Source organism: Pristiophorus japonicus, chromosome 22, assembly GCF_044704955.1.
Source record: "Pristiophorus japonicus isolate sPriJap1 chromosome 22, sPriJap1.hap1, whole genome shotgun sequence".
Lineage (NCBI taxonomy): Eukaryota > Metazoa > Chordata > Chondrichthyes > Pristiophoridae > Pristiophorus > Pristiophorus japonicus.
In genome coordinates this window covers 28,504,920-28,518,900 of record NC_091998.1, presented here as the reverse complement: position 1 = coordinate 28,518,900, position 13,981 = coordinate 28,504,920, and the positions used below count along the sequence as shown (strand labels likewise).

General features: G+C 44.4%; 1 protein-coding gene and 1 long non-coding RNA gene across 2 annotated transcripts in view; one reads left to right on the top strand and one right to left on the bottom strand.

Moving 5' to 3' along the window:
- The window catches only part of LOC139234931 (uncharacterized), a 91,256-nt gene that overhangs the window by 4,252 nt on the left and 73,023 nt on the right, over positions 1 to 13,981 (bottom strand). Inside the window, exon 8 of the long non-coding RNA XR_011588367.1 lies at positions 2,148 to 2,292. This is a non-coding gene — a long non-coding RNA (uncharacterized lncRNA). The remainder of the gene's footprint in view (positions 1 to 2,147; positions 2,293 to 13,981) is intronic.
- The window catches only part of ldb3a (LIM domain binding 3a), a 185,883-nt gene that overhangs the window by 144,429 nt on the left and 27,473 nt on the right, over positions 1 to 13,981 (top strand). The window lies entirely within an intron of this gene.

The window sequence follows — 13,981 nt, the reverse complement described above, 5'->3', positions numbered from 1 at the left end:
CACTGCTGCTTTGCCTCATCTCCTGGTCCCTGGACTTGGTAAAATAAGGCAAGACTCCTGGTGAGTTACGTGAAGCGTGAGTTGCTTTGAATCACCGGATGGAGGTCCCTTGGTATCTGTATCATTGTTATGAGGATTCCAACAAGTTCTGACACCCAAGACCTCCCTGGGACTTTGCTCCCATTCACGCTGTTCTTGCAGCACAGGTAAATACAGCACAAAGTAACCTGATCTAGCATTGGTGCTGATATATCTTGTGAGACCAAGAGTATGTTCAGAAAAAACACCTCTACAGGAGGTGAAACAGTTCCTGTAACCAGTGCAGGGGGTAGGGAAATACCAGCTTCTCCATCTGGCTGGTACTCCTTTCATTGGATGAACTGATTCCAGCAACAAGAGCCCTTGTATAGTGCAAGAAAGTTGATCCCAGTAACCATGCAAGAGCAGATCACTTACATTTTTAGATGGTTACTACATCTGTGATGTACACAGACATTAGGCAAATAATATCTATACAAGTTACATTATTGTAGAAGAGGCTGAAACTCAGCTCCCAAGCTTCCACCAAACACTGCTCTGTAACCAGCTGCTAGCGATTGCCCAACACTGGGTGGAATTCTACCTTTGGTATCTTCTTCTTCTTGTTGGTGCCTAACCATCCAGACATGAGCTTTACCCCCTTCCTGACATAGTACACTTTGTGAATGATCGACTGGGGATCCACTGGCACTTGACTGGCTCCACGGTATTCATACTCACCGTGGTCACCTATTTGATGTCAATCATTAGCTATTTAACACAGTCACGATTTATTATTTTTCCTTCTATCACATCCTTCTGTTGTACACAATACATCCTTCTATTTGCTTGCCTCAACCAAAGGGAGCGGAAAAATGGCTTGTCAAGTACTGGAGTGAATCAGGAATATTATCTGAAGGAATATTCCATATTTTATCAACAAGTCGGCTCTTATTTTGCCGCAGCCTTGTTTCCAGGGTTTAATTTGTTATGTTAGGCTGCCATGTTTTCCTGCTGCGATTGTTTACCTGCTTCTCACGTTCACATTTATTTAAATGTAATTCCTGTTTCACTGTTGCCTGTCTCTTCACCCACCCTTCCTCACCGTGTTAGCATGATGGAACAAGGTTCGAAACTGCTGAGACCAGGTAATGCGCACACTCTCGGTCTCTCTCTGTCTGTGTGTGTCTATCTGTATGGGGGTATCTCTCGCTCTGTGTCTGTGTCTGTGTGTCTATCTGTCTGTATGTGCCTGTGTGTGTGTGTCTCTCTATCTGTCTCTGCGTGTGTGTGTCCCTGTCTCTTACTCTGTGTGTGTGTGTGTCTGTCTCTCTGGCTGTGTGTGACTGTCTCTCTGGCTGTGTGTGTGTGTGTGTGTCTCTCTCTCTCTCGGTCTCTGTCTCTGTGTGTGTGTGTCTATCTGTTTGTGTGTGTCTCTGTCTGTCTCTCTCTGTCCCTGCCTCTTACTCCTTGTCTGTGTGTCTCTATCTGTGTGTGTGTGTGTGTCTGTCTGTCTCTCTCTGTCTATGTGTGTGTGTGCGTTTATCTGTGTGCGTGTCTCTCTGTCAGTCTGTGTTTGTGTGTCTGTCTTGTCTCTCTCTCTTACTCTCTGTCTGTGTGTGTCTCTCTCTATCTGTGTGTGTGTGTCTGTCTCTCTCTTTCCCCCTCTGCTCATTCTCTGCTTTTTTTCAGACTGGTCCCTTTAACAATGTGAGCTGCACAGTATCAGTGATTCCGGTGACTGAGGTTTAGATCACAAGGAAATGGGCAATGATGGGTGAAAGTTTTTTTTACAGGGCTGATATGGTGAACGGCATCTGATATGCAAATGACATAATATTAATGGTGATACAAAATATTTTATGACTTTTGGGCAGATGTGCAATTCTCTGAGCTCTCGAAGCCACCGCAGTTGCTGGGTTAAAGATCCATTGTTGTCGTTAAGCCTTGTGATATTGAATGCATGAAGCTATATAGTTAAATTCCTAAATTGATGATTTTTTTTCTTTGTGCGGAGGGGAGGAAAGTATATTGTACTGTTACTGATTCCCCTGCCTACCCTCTTTTTACCTACCCAACCCCCCACATTGTGACCCAAGAAACCAAGGCCGTCCCAGGTCTTCACTAACCTGGTCTTAAGGTGCTTGAAAGCAGCCTCGGTGACTCCCTGTAATTTCCTGTCCTTTACCCTGAGAAACAGTCAACCATCTCCCGACCTCCTCCTCACTGTAGTCTGCAATGTAGTTGTGATGAGACGGCACTCTGGTGTTTTATCTGTAAAACAATAGCACAATAAATAGTCAATATAGTTCTAGAAGGTGAAGATTATAACGGAAACCTCCGAGACGTCTTTGAGACTACATTGGAGGTAGACAGAGAAATTCCCTCCTCTATGCTAGGTGCAGCAACACGTAAACACTTCTTTATAAATTTTGGATTTCAGTGTAGACAGGAAACCTTCCCCTGTTGTTTGGGTTTTCAGAAGGTTTTGACAAAGTTCCACATGAAAGGCTTCTAATTCAGCAGAAGGTCATGGGAAGACAGGCAAAGTGCAAGACCGAAGACCGAGTCAGTAAAGGGTAAGAAATGGGGTTGGGTTCGAAGTGACACTGTGAGTATTATATTTACTACAGAGTAATGTCTCTGTTAAAACAGTGGGCAAAGGAAATTGGTACAAATGCATTAAGTGCTCAGAGGTAATCAAGGCTGATGAGCCATTGTATTGTTGGACAAGGAGAGTGTTGAGTGGAGTGCCATGGTGGAGCAATGTGGCAAGGCAACTATGCTGGGATATGTAGCCACAACAGTGGGACAAGGTAAATTCGAGCTGGACAATGCACTGAGCAGATTTGACTTGTACAGGAGTTCAGAGAAGAGGAACATGAATTATTATAGAAGAGCTAGGAGGAAAAGGTTAAATTAATTCAAGCTTTACAGTTTATTTATTCGTTCATGGGATGTGGGCATCGCCGGCCCAGCCAGTATTTATTGCCCATCTCTAATTGCCCTTGAGAAGGTAATGGTGAGCTGCCTTTTTGAACCACTGTTTTTTTGTAGCGGTTTGTTACAACTGAGAGGCTTGCTAGGCCATTTCAGAGGGCAGTTTAAGAGTCAATCTGGAGACACATATAGATCAGACTGGGAAAGGGCAGCAGATTTCCTTCCATTAGTGAACCAGATAGCTTTTTACAGCAATCTGGTAGTTTCATGGTTTCATTATTGACAATAGCTTTTTAATTCCAGATTAATTTAATTAACTGAATTTAAATTCTCCAGCTGTCGTGGTGGGACTGGAACTCGCGTCTCCAGATCATTAGTCCAGGCTTCTGGATTACTAGTCCAGTAACATAACCATTCCACAATCTAAAGAGAAGATTATTAAGGGGGAGACCTTGTTAAATTACATAAAATATTTAATGGTTCCAACAAGATAATAGGATTAGAGGTTAGAGGTTAGAAATATGAACTAATGAAAACAAAATGTAAATCCAGTATTTAAAAAGTGATAGATCTCTGAATAATCTGCCAACTTTAGGTACCTTCAAATGCTTTTGGATGTTTAGGCTGAGAGAGTTGGGTACTGGAAGGACAAGTTTCAGGCCAATGATCCTTTTTCACACTTGGCTTTTATGTTCTTGTGATTTTTTTCTTCTCTCTGATTTCTTGGGCATTGATTCAGGGCTATCGAAAGGTCCTGTGCATAATGCAGCTGATTAGCGTGGGTTCATGTGGATTATAATGTTGTGCTGTTGTACTTACTGGATGGATCATTGCAAGAGGTTAAACACTGACTGCTTCTACCTTTGATCATGTGGGCCAGCTTGCCCTCACCACACACACTTGTGGTTTCCTTCATACTCCGAGCACCACTGCTCTTGGGTAGGCAGGTGCGTGCTACAGCACATCTTCTCTGTGTTTTCTCCCGTACTCCGGAGGATCCAGTATATGTGATGAGGGTAAGCAGTCACATGCATTTAATGCCGTGAATCTACCATCCCAAAGGTGTGAGATGCACGTGGGATGGTAGAGACAGGGCAGCCTCAATGTGTGTTATCGCGTTCTGGCAGTTATTGGTTCCAGTCCAGCACCAAGGTAGCTAGCCAATTGGTCTTACTTGGGTACCTTACCAGTCGCTCGATCTATCCAAGGGAGTTTGAGTCACATATCATGGTTCCTAATGTTGCTGGCAAACCTCTCAACTGTGGGAGTTTGACTTCCAAATCAGCACTCTTGAATTACTTGTTCAGTATCTGATTGAGGTGCTGGATGTGAATTGGAGTGAGTTTCATCTGCTCTGCAGTATAATAGTGGGGTAATTTTTGGGTGAGCTGGGGTGGGTGGAAAAGGACAAATAGTGCATGGTACTTGGGAAGGACTAGGCTCTGTGACCTCTTCCCATTCCATTTCCTGCTCCCTGCTGTTTTATTATAAGGTGTTTTACTGATGTGTTTTGATTTCTTTGCACTTGTTAAGATGAGAATAATGCTATAAAATTGATGCCTGAGTTTGATATACACTGAGAGACACTGGATTTTCAACTTGCTGCCTGGGTGTAAAACTGAGATCGCCCGCCCGTTAGAGAAACCGTCTATTATTTATGTTTCCAAGTTGAAAATACACCCCACTGACTTTACATTAACTGAAGAGGTTTCCATATAAATTGTGTTTAGGTGGAGGAGAGGAGAAATTCTTGGCTTCTGATAAATAATCCCTGTAATTAAATGAGGCCCTGGAGTGTTCTTTATGTTCGATCCAAAGCTTTTCCCTTCTCTGTTCAATTGAAATTACTGTTCAAGCATTGTGCTGGGATTCAAGCTCCCAATTCCATGAAAAAAACGATTTCTTCAAATCCTGGATAGGTAAAAGTCCAATTAGAATACCATTCAAGTTCACCAGATTGCAATGCCAGATAACTGGTGGGAAAGACTCAAATTTGCCCACAATTGGAATGCAATCCTGTCCCCGCACCTGTAGTGGTTGGCAGCAGCATTGCCAGGAGTGACGCACTTTGGTAAATTTTGCCCCTACCAGTCCCAGAGGGCGAGGCTCCAAGCTGGGAACACGCACTGATGAAATTTACCCTACAAAGTCTATTTAAGACTTCTTGAAATTCACTTAGGGAGTATTTTGCGCAAACGCTTCGTTTTTCCAGTGTAGATATTTTAATAATGACTGAGGGGTCGAAATTCGGTTTTCATGCCACCCGTTACCGCTGGAGAGGGGCGGCTAAGTGCTTATCGGCGGCGACCGGGTTCCTCAGCTCTCGGACAATTTAATTGAGCGATGCCAAGACATACCGCAGCGCGCTCTGCCTCCACCCACGTGGTGATGTCATCGAGTGTGCAACGCTCCTTTACCGCCGTGGCTGAGAAATTAGGTAAGTGCGGTGGCCTTACCGGCAGGTGTTCGTACAGTCTGGAAAAGCTGGCGGAACATCGGGGATCCCGGGGCGGTAGCGTCTAGGGATCAAGGTAAGCGGTTATGTTTATTTTTTTTTTAGCATTTATGTATTAATGGGAGCAGTGGGGAAGTATGGGTATGGTGAGGGAAAGTGTCGGAAACTTTTTTTTTCATTTTTTTCATCACGCATGCTGACAGCCTACGGTCAGGAAATTCACTAGGCTTCCTGAGATGCCGCTCCATTGGCATCCGAGGATGAGTGTGCAATGCCACTTTTAGCGCTGCTCTCTCATCTTTGGGCGGCAAAACTGAATTTTGTAGTTTGAGGCGGCACCTACCAACTAGCGTTAAAATCAGCACTCAGCCGGTGTCACTGCCTCAAAAATGGTGGGACCGAATTTCAACCCCTTAGTGTCTTCATTATGGCTTTTTATTTATCTGTGTAAAATTCGCTCTTCTCACTGTACACATCCTCCATGAGATCCCGTACTGTTCTTCCAGGAACGACAGGAGAATTCTCTGGGATTTTTTTCCAAAAAGACTGTGTTCTTTACTAAATCTTCCATTATAGCTGCTGGCCCAGTTTCACTTCGAGAGAGCATTGTATTTATTATCAGCCTATGGCTCTGGAACTATCCCACCAGGCTGACTGTAGGATAGCCCATCTGATTAGTAGAAATTGCCCATAAGCTGCATCCAGCTCGTGGTGCTTTGGAGCTCTTTGTCATGGGGTTGGTTTTGATTTGCTAACTTGTGACATTTTAATCAGAGGCATCTGGTATATTTCTATCTCATGGTTGCTATTAATGGGAAAATGGAACGCCTGCAAAAGTGTTATATAAGAATGCCCAGTGGCTTTATGGACTCCTTTCATTGGGGTTGGGGTATCCATTCTGATATTCATGTTGTTTTTCATTTCCAAAATAACAGCCTAGCTTAGCAACTATTTTGCCGTAATGTACTTGTAAAAGTGCTCTCCCTCAGGCCCAGGACCCTGGTTGTTTAATTCCCAGTCCCCTGTGACGTTGCTGTGGTTTCCAAGATGTTGGGTGTGCAGAGTTCAAGTGGTGTTGGTTCCATCGCTGGCTCGACTTTGAGTCCTGTTCGACACTGGGACTGTGTATTATTTTAATGATTTGTTTTTCCTTCTGTAATTTGGATTAGTACGCCTATTGAGCATGCTCAGCCAGCTTCCTCAACAGCCAGCCCTGCCTATGCTGCTATGCCTGCTGCTTCAGCCAATCAGCCCCCTTTCGCTAACCTGATGACATCGCCGATGTCATCACCCGCTGCTGCCAATCAAGACCGTCCCACTGCCTCGGCCTCGCCTGCTCTGCAAAGGTATTGGATTTTCTGCAAAAAAGGTTGCTGATGTATACATTTGGTAATGCCTCAGTTAGACAGGACTCACTTAGCCCCACTGAGGGAAGCCTGAAAAGACTCTGCTGCCACCACATCCTTGACTGTTTAGCTGTGTGTGTGCAGATATAACTGTGATCTGAATGGCAATAGATTGATCAGTACTGATGTGGGCAAAATACACTCTATGGGGGATGTTTTGGTGAAAGGGTGAAAACAAACGCTAAGTTGGTGTGTTATTAAGGCACGCCTGTTTAAAAGTCTGATATTAGCACAAAAATTTTGGGACTAATTGATGATTACCATGATTTAAACCAACAGACACTTGAAGGTTTAGCACTCGAGCACTGTTAAAAAACTATTTTTGTGTAGCTGTACACACCTACTTCCACTGAGGATGGCTCAGGGACCGAGGGAGAGGGTCCACAGGTTCTCGGACGCAGCACTGGAGGTCCAGAGGAGGAGGGATGTCCTGTACCCGCAGGGGGGTAAGGAGTCCACCTTGCCCTCCTATCCCTCTCTCCTGCAGCAGCAGGTGCTGCTCTGCCCAGCCTCATGTCCCCCTCCCATTCCTCGTCCAGACCAAGGGGGACCCCTAGCAAGAAGCCTATGACCAAGCACTTCCTTTCTCCTGGTGACTCATATAAGGTGTCCAATAAGGTTGAGTAGCACAGCACTCTTTAGGTGAAGTCCTCAGAGAATTTCTGGAATAAATGTTGATAGAGTGTTGGTGAAGTCTTGACAAAGTGTCCCTGAAAGTGTCCCAATATGTTCCAAAAGTCCTCCTCAGTGAAAGCTGAATATAGCTTTAAATAGCGCTCGAAATCCTCATCGATGACTTCTTTACTCCTGTTCAGCTGGTCTTTGTTAGGGGAGGGCATTAGGACAAGTGCTATCCATCAAAACACCGTACAGTCTCTTTAATGAGCACCAACAGATAATTTAATTATCAATCAGACCCTTAACGATCCCCTAGGCAGCTGTTCCTAGTGCGCACTTCAACTCCTTTACCAAGATGGTGTCTTGCACTAAATGTGCGCTAAACTGGCATTGCAGCTGAAAACCCCATCTTGGCCACCTCGAAGGCTCTTTAGCGCCTAAAATATCCGGGGAACATTGCCCCTCTTAGACTTTAGTTATGCATGGCAACCTCCTGGGCGGGAACTCTACCAGCAAGCAGGAGCCTGCCATTGGCCCCTAGGAAAATTCTGGCCATGCCACATTGGAACTGCCACTGCAGCCCACAGAGGTATAATCATTTAAAGGGGTAGAAGATCCCTGATAATGGAGGAGAGGAAGGCAGCTTTAATGCCTTTTAGTGGACCCAGGCCTACAGATAAGGGAATGTTTCGGAATGAGAGGGAGATGTGCCTACATTTTCCCCTCTCCCCAAAGGAGCGGGGGGTAATTCTTCCACCTCTACCCTAGAGATAGCGTCCCTGCAGGGGAAGAGTGTGCATTCTCTATATGCGGCAAACAGAAAGTACTTCTGAGGATTTCTCCGTTACGGGTTTCTGCACTTGTTGGACCGACCCAAGCTGATACAAAAATTGGTACTTTTTATCATGGATAAATTCTGTACTGATACTTTTTGCCCAAGGCTTTCCTTGTGTGTTTATTCACAATCTACAGACAGCAGATTATATTCCATTATATAACATAGATGTCTGTGCCGGCTCTTTGCTAGAGCAATCCAAAACACATCCCCTGCCCTGCTCTCTCCCCTTTGTCCTATATTTTTATCTGCTTCAAATGTTTATCTGCTCATCTTCATCCCTTCTCTTCCTCAACGATTCCCTATGGCAAAGCATTCCTTCTTTCAGCAACCATTTTAAAGTGATGACCACCCATGGACTGACTGCCCAACCAGAGGAAAGTCTTTCATATTTCACCCCAGCAAAATCCTTCATAAATTAAAAAATATTTATTAAATCTCCTTAGCCTTCTCAGCTCTGGTGGAAATAGTCCCACTGTCTCATCTCTCCTCATAACGATAGTTTCTCATCCTGGAACCATCTTGTTGAATCCATATTGTTAGTGCTCTTTGGTTTGAATGTCCATTCTATAATGAGGTGCCCAACACTGCACACAACATTCTAATGCTGGCCTAATCACTGCCTTGTACAAATTTTGAATTGTCTCCGTGCTCTTCAACTCTGTTCCTATTTATATAATACCTAAAATGCTATTTGGCCGGTTCATGGCTTTAATTCCCATTCTTTAATTTTCATTTGCAACACTAATTCTCTTATTTACCACACCCTGCAGCACCTTTCCCTTGAGTTTATCCTGCTTGTTATGAATTCGGCTCTGCTGCCTCTCTGCCCGGGTTCATTCTGGTTCCTGTTTTTTTTAAAAAGAAGTTGTCTCCCACTGCTTATATTTAGTAGCACAGTAGCAAGACCTGGGAGTGCAACAGTGAACCTCCCTTGTGATCTCCATGTCTTGAACATGTGTACCCCTTTAATCACTTTGAAGGTGGTCCGAATTAATACTAGGCGAGGTATTGTTTGGTTCGGTTTGTAAGCTGCTTTATCCCATAGTAAGCGTATCCCATAGTAAGCATATAAAACATGGAGTACAATGGAAATCGTACAATCAGTTCAATTCCTGTTTACATACCTTACACAAATAAGGAACATACGTACACTAGCCCATTTGGGTGGATTCTTACTTAACAAAGAAAGATAGATTTGCTCTGCTATCTGTCCAACCCACAGTGCAGAGTGTATTTCTCCCTCACAGACTGCTGGTATCAGAGTTTACATAGAATTTACAGCACAGAATCAGGCCTTTAGACCCAACTGGTCCATGCCAGTGTTTATACCCCACATTAGCTCTAGAAGGCACTATATGAACCCAATTGTCGTTCATTACGGTCAAGCCTGTTGGTAAGTGTGTTTTCACCCCTCCCCAGAACTATAATCAGACCAAATTCTCAAACCAGTTCTCAAAAGTAGTAATCTCGGGATTGCTACCAGTGCCACGTGCTAGTCAGAGTAGGAATCGCAGGATAGCGCAGATGAATACATGGCTTGAGCAGTGGTGCAGCAGGGAGGGATTCAAATTCCTGGGGCATTGGAACTGGTTCTGGGGGAGGTGGGACCAGTACAAACCGAACAGTCTGCACCTGGGCAGGACCGGAACCAATGTCCTAGGGGGAGTGTTTGCTAGTGCTGTTGGGGAGGAGTTAAACTAATATGGCAGGGGGATGGAAACCAATGCAGGGAGACAGAGGGAGACAAAAAGGAGGCAAAATCAAAAGACAGAAAGGAGATGAGGAAAAGTGGAGGGCAGAGAAACCCAAGGCAAAGAACAAAAAGGGCCACTGTACAGCAAAATTCTAAAAGGACAAAGGGTGTTAAAAAAAACAAGCCTGAAGGCTTTGTGTCTTAATGCAAGGAGTATCCGCAATAAGGTGGATGAATTAACTGTGCAAATAGATGTTAACAAATATGATGTGATTGGGATTACGGAGATATGGCTCCAGGATGATCAGGGCTGGGAACTCAACATCCAGGGGTATTCAACATTCAGGAAGGATAGAATAAAAGGAAAAGGAGGTGGGGTAGCATTGCTGGTTAAAGAGGAGATTAATGCAATAGTTAGGAAAGACATTAGCTTGGATGATGTGGAATCTATATGGGTAGAGCTGCAGAACACCAAAGGGCAAAAAATGTTAGTGGGAGTTGTGTACAGACCTCCAAACAGTAGTAGTGATGTTGGGGAGGGTATCAAACAGGAAATTAGTGGTGCATGCAATAAAGGTGCAGCAGTTATAATGGGTGACTTTAATATGCACATAGATTGGGCGAGCCAAACTGGAAGCAATACGGTGGAGGAGGATTTCCTGGAGTGCATAAGAGATGGTTTTCTAGACCAATATGTCGAGGAACCAACTAGGGGGGAGGCCATCTTAGACTGGGTGTTGTGTGACGAGAGAGGATTAATTAGCAATCTCATTGTGCGAGGCCCCTTGGGGAAGAGTGACCATAATATGGTGGAATTCTGCATTAGGATGGAGAATGAAACAGTTAATTCAGAGACCATGGTCCAGAACTTAAAGAAGGGTAACTTTGAAGGTATGAGGCGTGAATTGGCTAGGATAGATTGGCGAATGATACTTAAGGGGTTGACTGTGGATGGGCAATGGCAGACATGGATGAACTACAACAATTGTACATATTTGTCTGGCGTAAAAATAAAAAAGGGAAGGTGGCTCAACCGTGGCTATCAAGAGAAATCAGGGATAGTATTAAAGCCAAGGAAGTGTCATACAAATTGGCCAGAAATAGCAGCGAACCCGGGGACTGGGAGAAATTTAGAACTCAGCAGAGGAGGACAAAGGGTTTGATTAGGGCAGGGAAAATGGAGTACGAGAAGAAGCTTGCAGGGAACATTAAGGCGGATTGCAAAAGTTTCTATAGGTATGTAAAGAGAAAAAGGTTAGTAAAGACAAACGTAGGTCCCCTGCAGTCAGAATCAGGGGAAGTCATAACGGGGAACAAAGAAATGGCAGACCAATTGAGAACTGGTTGTCAGACAGGAAGCAAAGAGTAGGAGTAAATGGGTACTTTTCAGAATGGCAGGCAGTGACTAGTGGGGTACCGCAAGGTTCTGTGCTGGGGCCCCAGCTGTTTACATTGTACATTAATGATTTAGATGAGGGGATTAAATGTAGTATCTCCAAATTTGCGGATGACACTAAGTTGGGTGGCAGTGTGAGCTGCGAGGAGGATGCTATGAGGCTGCAGAGTGACTTGGATAGGTTAGGTGAGTGGGCAAATGCATGGCAGATGAAGTATAATGTGGATAAATGTGAGGTTATCCACTTTGGTGGTAAAAACAGAGAGACAGACTATTATCTGAATGGTGACAGATTAGGAAAAGGGGAGGTGCAACGAGACCTGGGTATCATGGTACTTCAGTCATTGAAGGTTGGCATGCAGGTACAGCAGGCGGTTAAGAAAGCAAATGGCATGTTGGCCTTCATAGCGAGGGGATTTGAGTACATGGGCAGGGAGGTGTTGCTACAGTTGTACAGGGCCTTGTGTACAGTTTTGGTCTCCTAACTTGAGGAAGGACATTCTTGCTATTGAGGAAGTGCAGCGTAGATTCACCAGACTGATTCCCGGGATGGCGGGACTGACCTATCAAGAAAGACTGGATCAACTGGGTTTGTATTCACTGGAGTTCAGAAGAATGAGAGGGGACCTCATAGAAACGTTTCAAATTCTGACGGGTTTAGACAGGTTAGATGCAGGAAGAATGTTCCCGATGTTGGGGAAGTCCAGAACCAGGGGTCACAGTCTAAGGATAAGGAGTAAGTCATTTAGGACCGAGATGAGGAGAAACTTCTTCACCCAGAGAGTGGTGAACCTGTGGAATTCTCTACCACAGAAAGTAGTTGAGGCCAATTCACTAAATATATTCAAAAGGGAGTTAGATGAAGTCCTTACTACTCGGGGGATCAAGGGGTATGGCGAGAAAGCAGGAAGGGGGTACTGAAGTTGCATGTTCAGCCATGAACTCATTGAATGGCGGTGCAGGCTAGAAGGGCTGAATGGCCTACTCCTGCACCTATTTTCTATGTTTCTATGTTTCTAAATGGTCAGAGGGTTGGTCCATGACCAGGATGTATCCACCCCTGATTGTACCTTCAGGTTGACTGAGCGACATGTTATAGAAATACATACATAACACGGATACAGACCATTCGGCCCTACCAGACCGTATTTACGCTTCACATGAGAAAATAGTTCCAATTAAATTTATCTGACCTGTTCCTTTATCCCATTTTCTTTCAGCCATTCTAAGCTTGAATGTTGACAGTTTCTGCCACAACCACTAACCCTGGAAGTGAATCCCACAGCCTCACACCTGTCTGTGTGAAGAAGTTTCTCCTGCTCCCTGTTCTAAATCTGACATTTAATCTTGTATCTTCGGCCCTTTGCTCCTGACCACTCGACTACTGAAACAGCCTGCTTCTATCTAGCCTACCGCATTCTTTCACAATTTTAAATACATTGCCCCGTAATCTGCATTTTTCTAATGATAAAAGTGCCAGGTTTTCTAGTATTTCTTCATATTTGTTTTTTCTTTGACCAGGTAGCAACCTACTGAATCTCATTGTACCATCTTTGAAGCCTTAATATTCTTATAGTGTGCAGCCCAATACTGTAGAGTACAGTAACTGAGGTCTTATTACGGTTTTATATAGGCACATCAGTACCTCCTGGCTTTAATATTCTATGCCTTGTGATAAAACTAGAATTCCGTTAGCTTTTTGTTTTACAGCCTTATCAACCTGCGGCGCTGCCTTAATAGCCTATGGACTGGTAACCCAAATCCCTCTGCTCTTCCCCAGCACAAAGCCTACTTCCATTCAGATCATAATTACTGCTGTCCTATTTTACCAAAATGTATCACCTCACACTTATTCCTCATTATATCAGATATTACAAGTGGACTGGATTACTTTGGGGCAGATTTGGACGATCACAAGGTTTCCAATTTCTGTTTGTACAGTTCATGAGGGCAGAGGATATCTATGCTAGAGCCACAAATGTTCCCAAAGGGCCTCTTAGGAGGTTCCTTATTTGGGGCAAATTCATTTCCATCACGGTTCCCCAGCTGACAGATTTCACTAACATAAAAACAGAAAATGCTGGAAATACTCAGCAGGTCAGGCAGCATCTGTGGAGAGCGGAACAGAGTTATCCTTGCGGGTCGATGACCTTTTATTTCAGATTTCCAGCATCCGCAGTATTTTGCTCTTGTGACAGACTTCGCTGTAGCAGTAATAATTTCTAAATATTTGTGGGATTTATGGCTATGGTGTTGCGACTGACGCAAAAGAAATGGCTCAAATGGGAAAAATGTTCCCATTGCTTAAGAGGGTTTATGTGACCATCTTTGTCACCAGCCTGAGGATAAGTAACAGATGTCAGTACGTAACGGGAGCTCAGTCGGTGTATTCATGCCTGCAGGGTTGCTGGAGCCTTGTCATTTTCACACTGGTTAAAATGAGCTGTTCCAAAGGTTTAGTACGGCTCCCTAAACCATACAGCCCAGATGGTCGCAGCTTTGACTCCTCATCTGTTAGCTGATCGCTACTGGGAGAACTGCTGGGGCACTACAGTAGGCCTGGGCTGGGAGGGGAGGAAAATAACCAGCCGGCGCTCCTGCTGCTGACCACTATCCA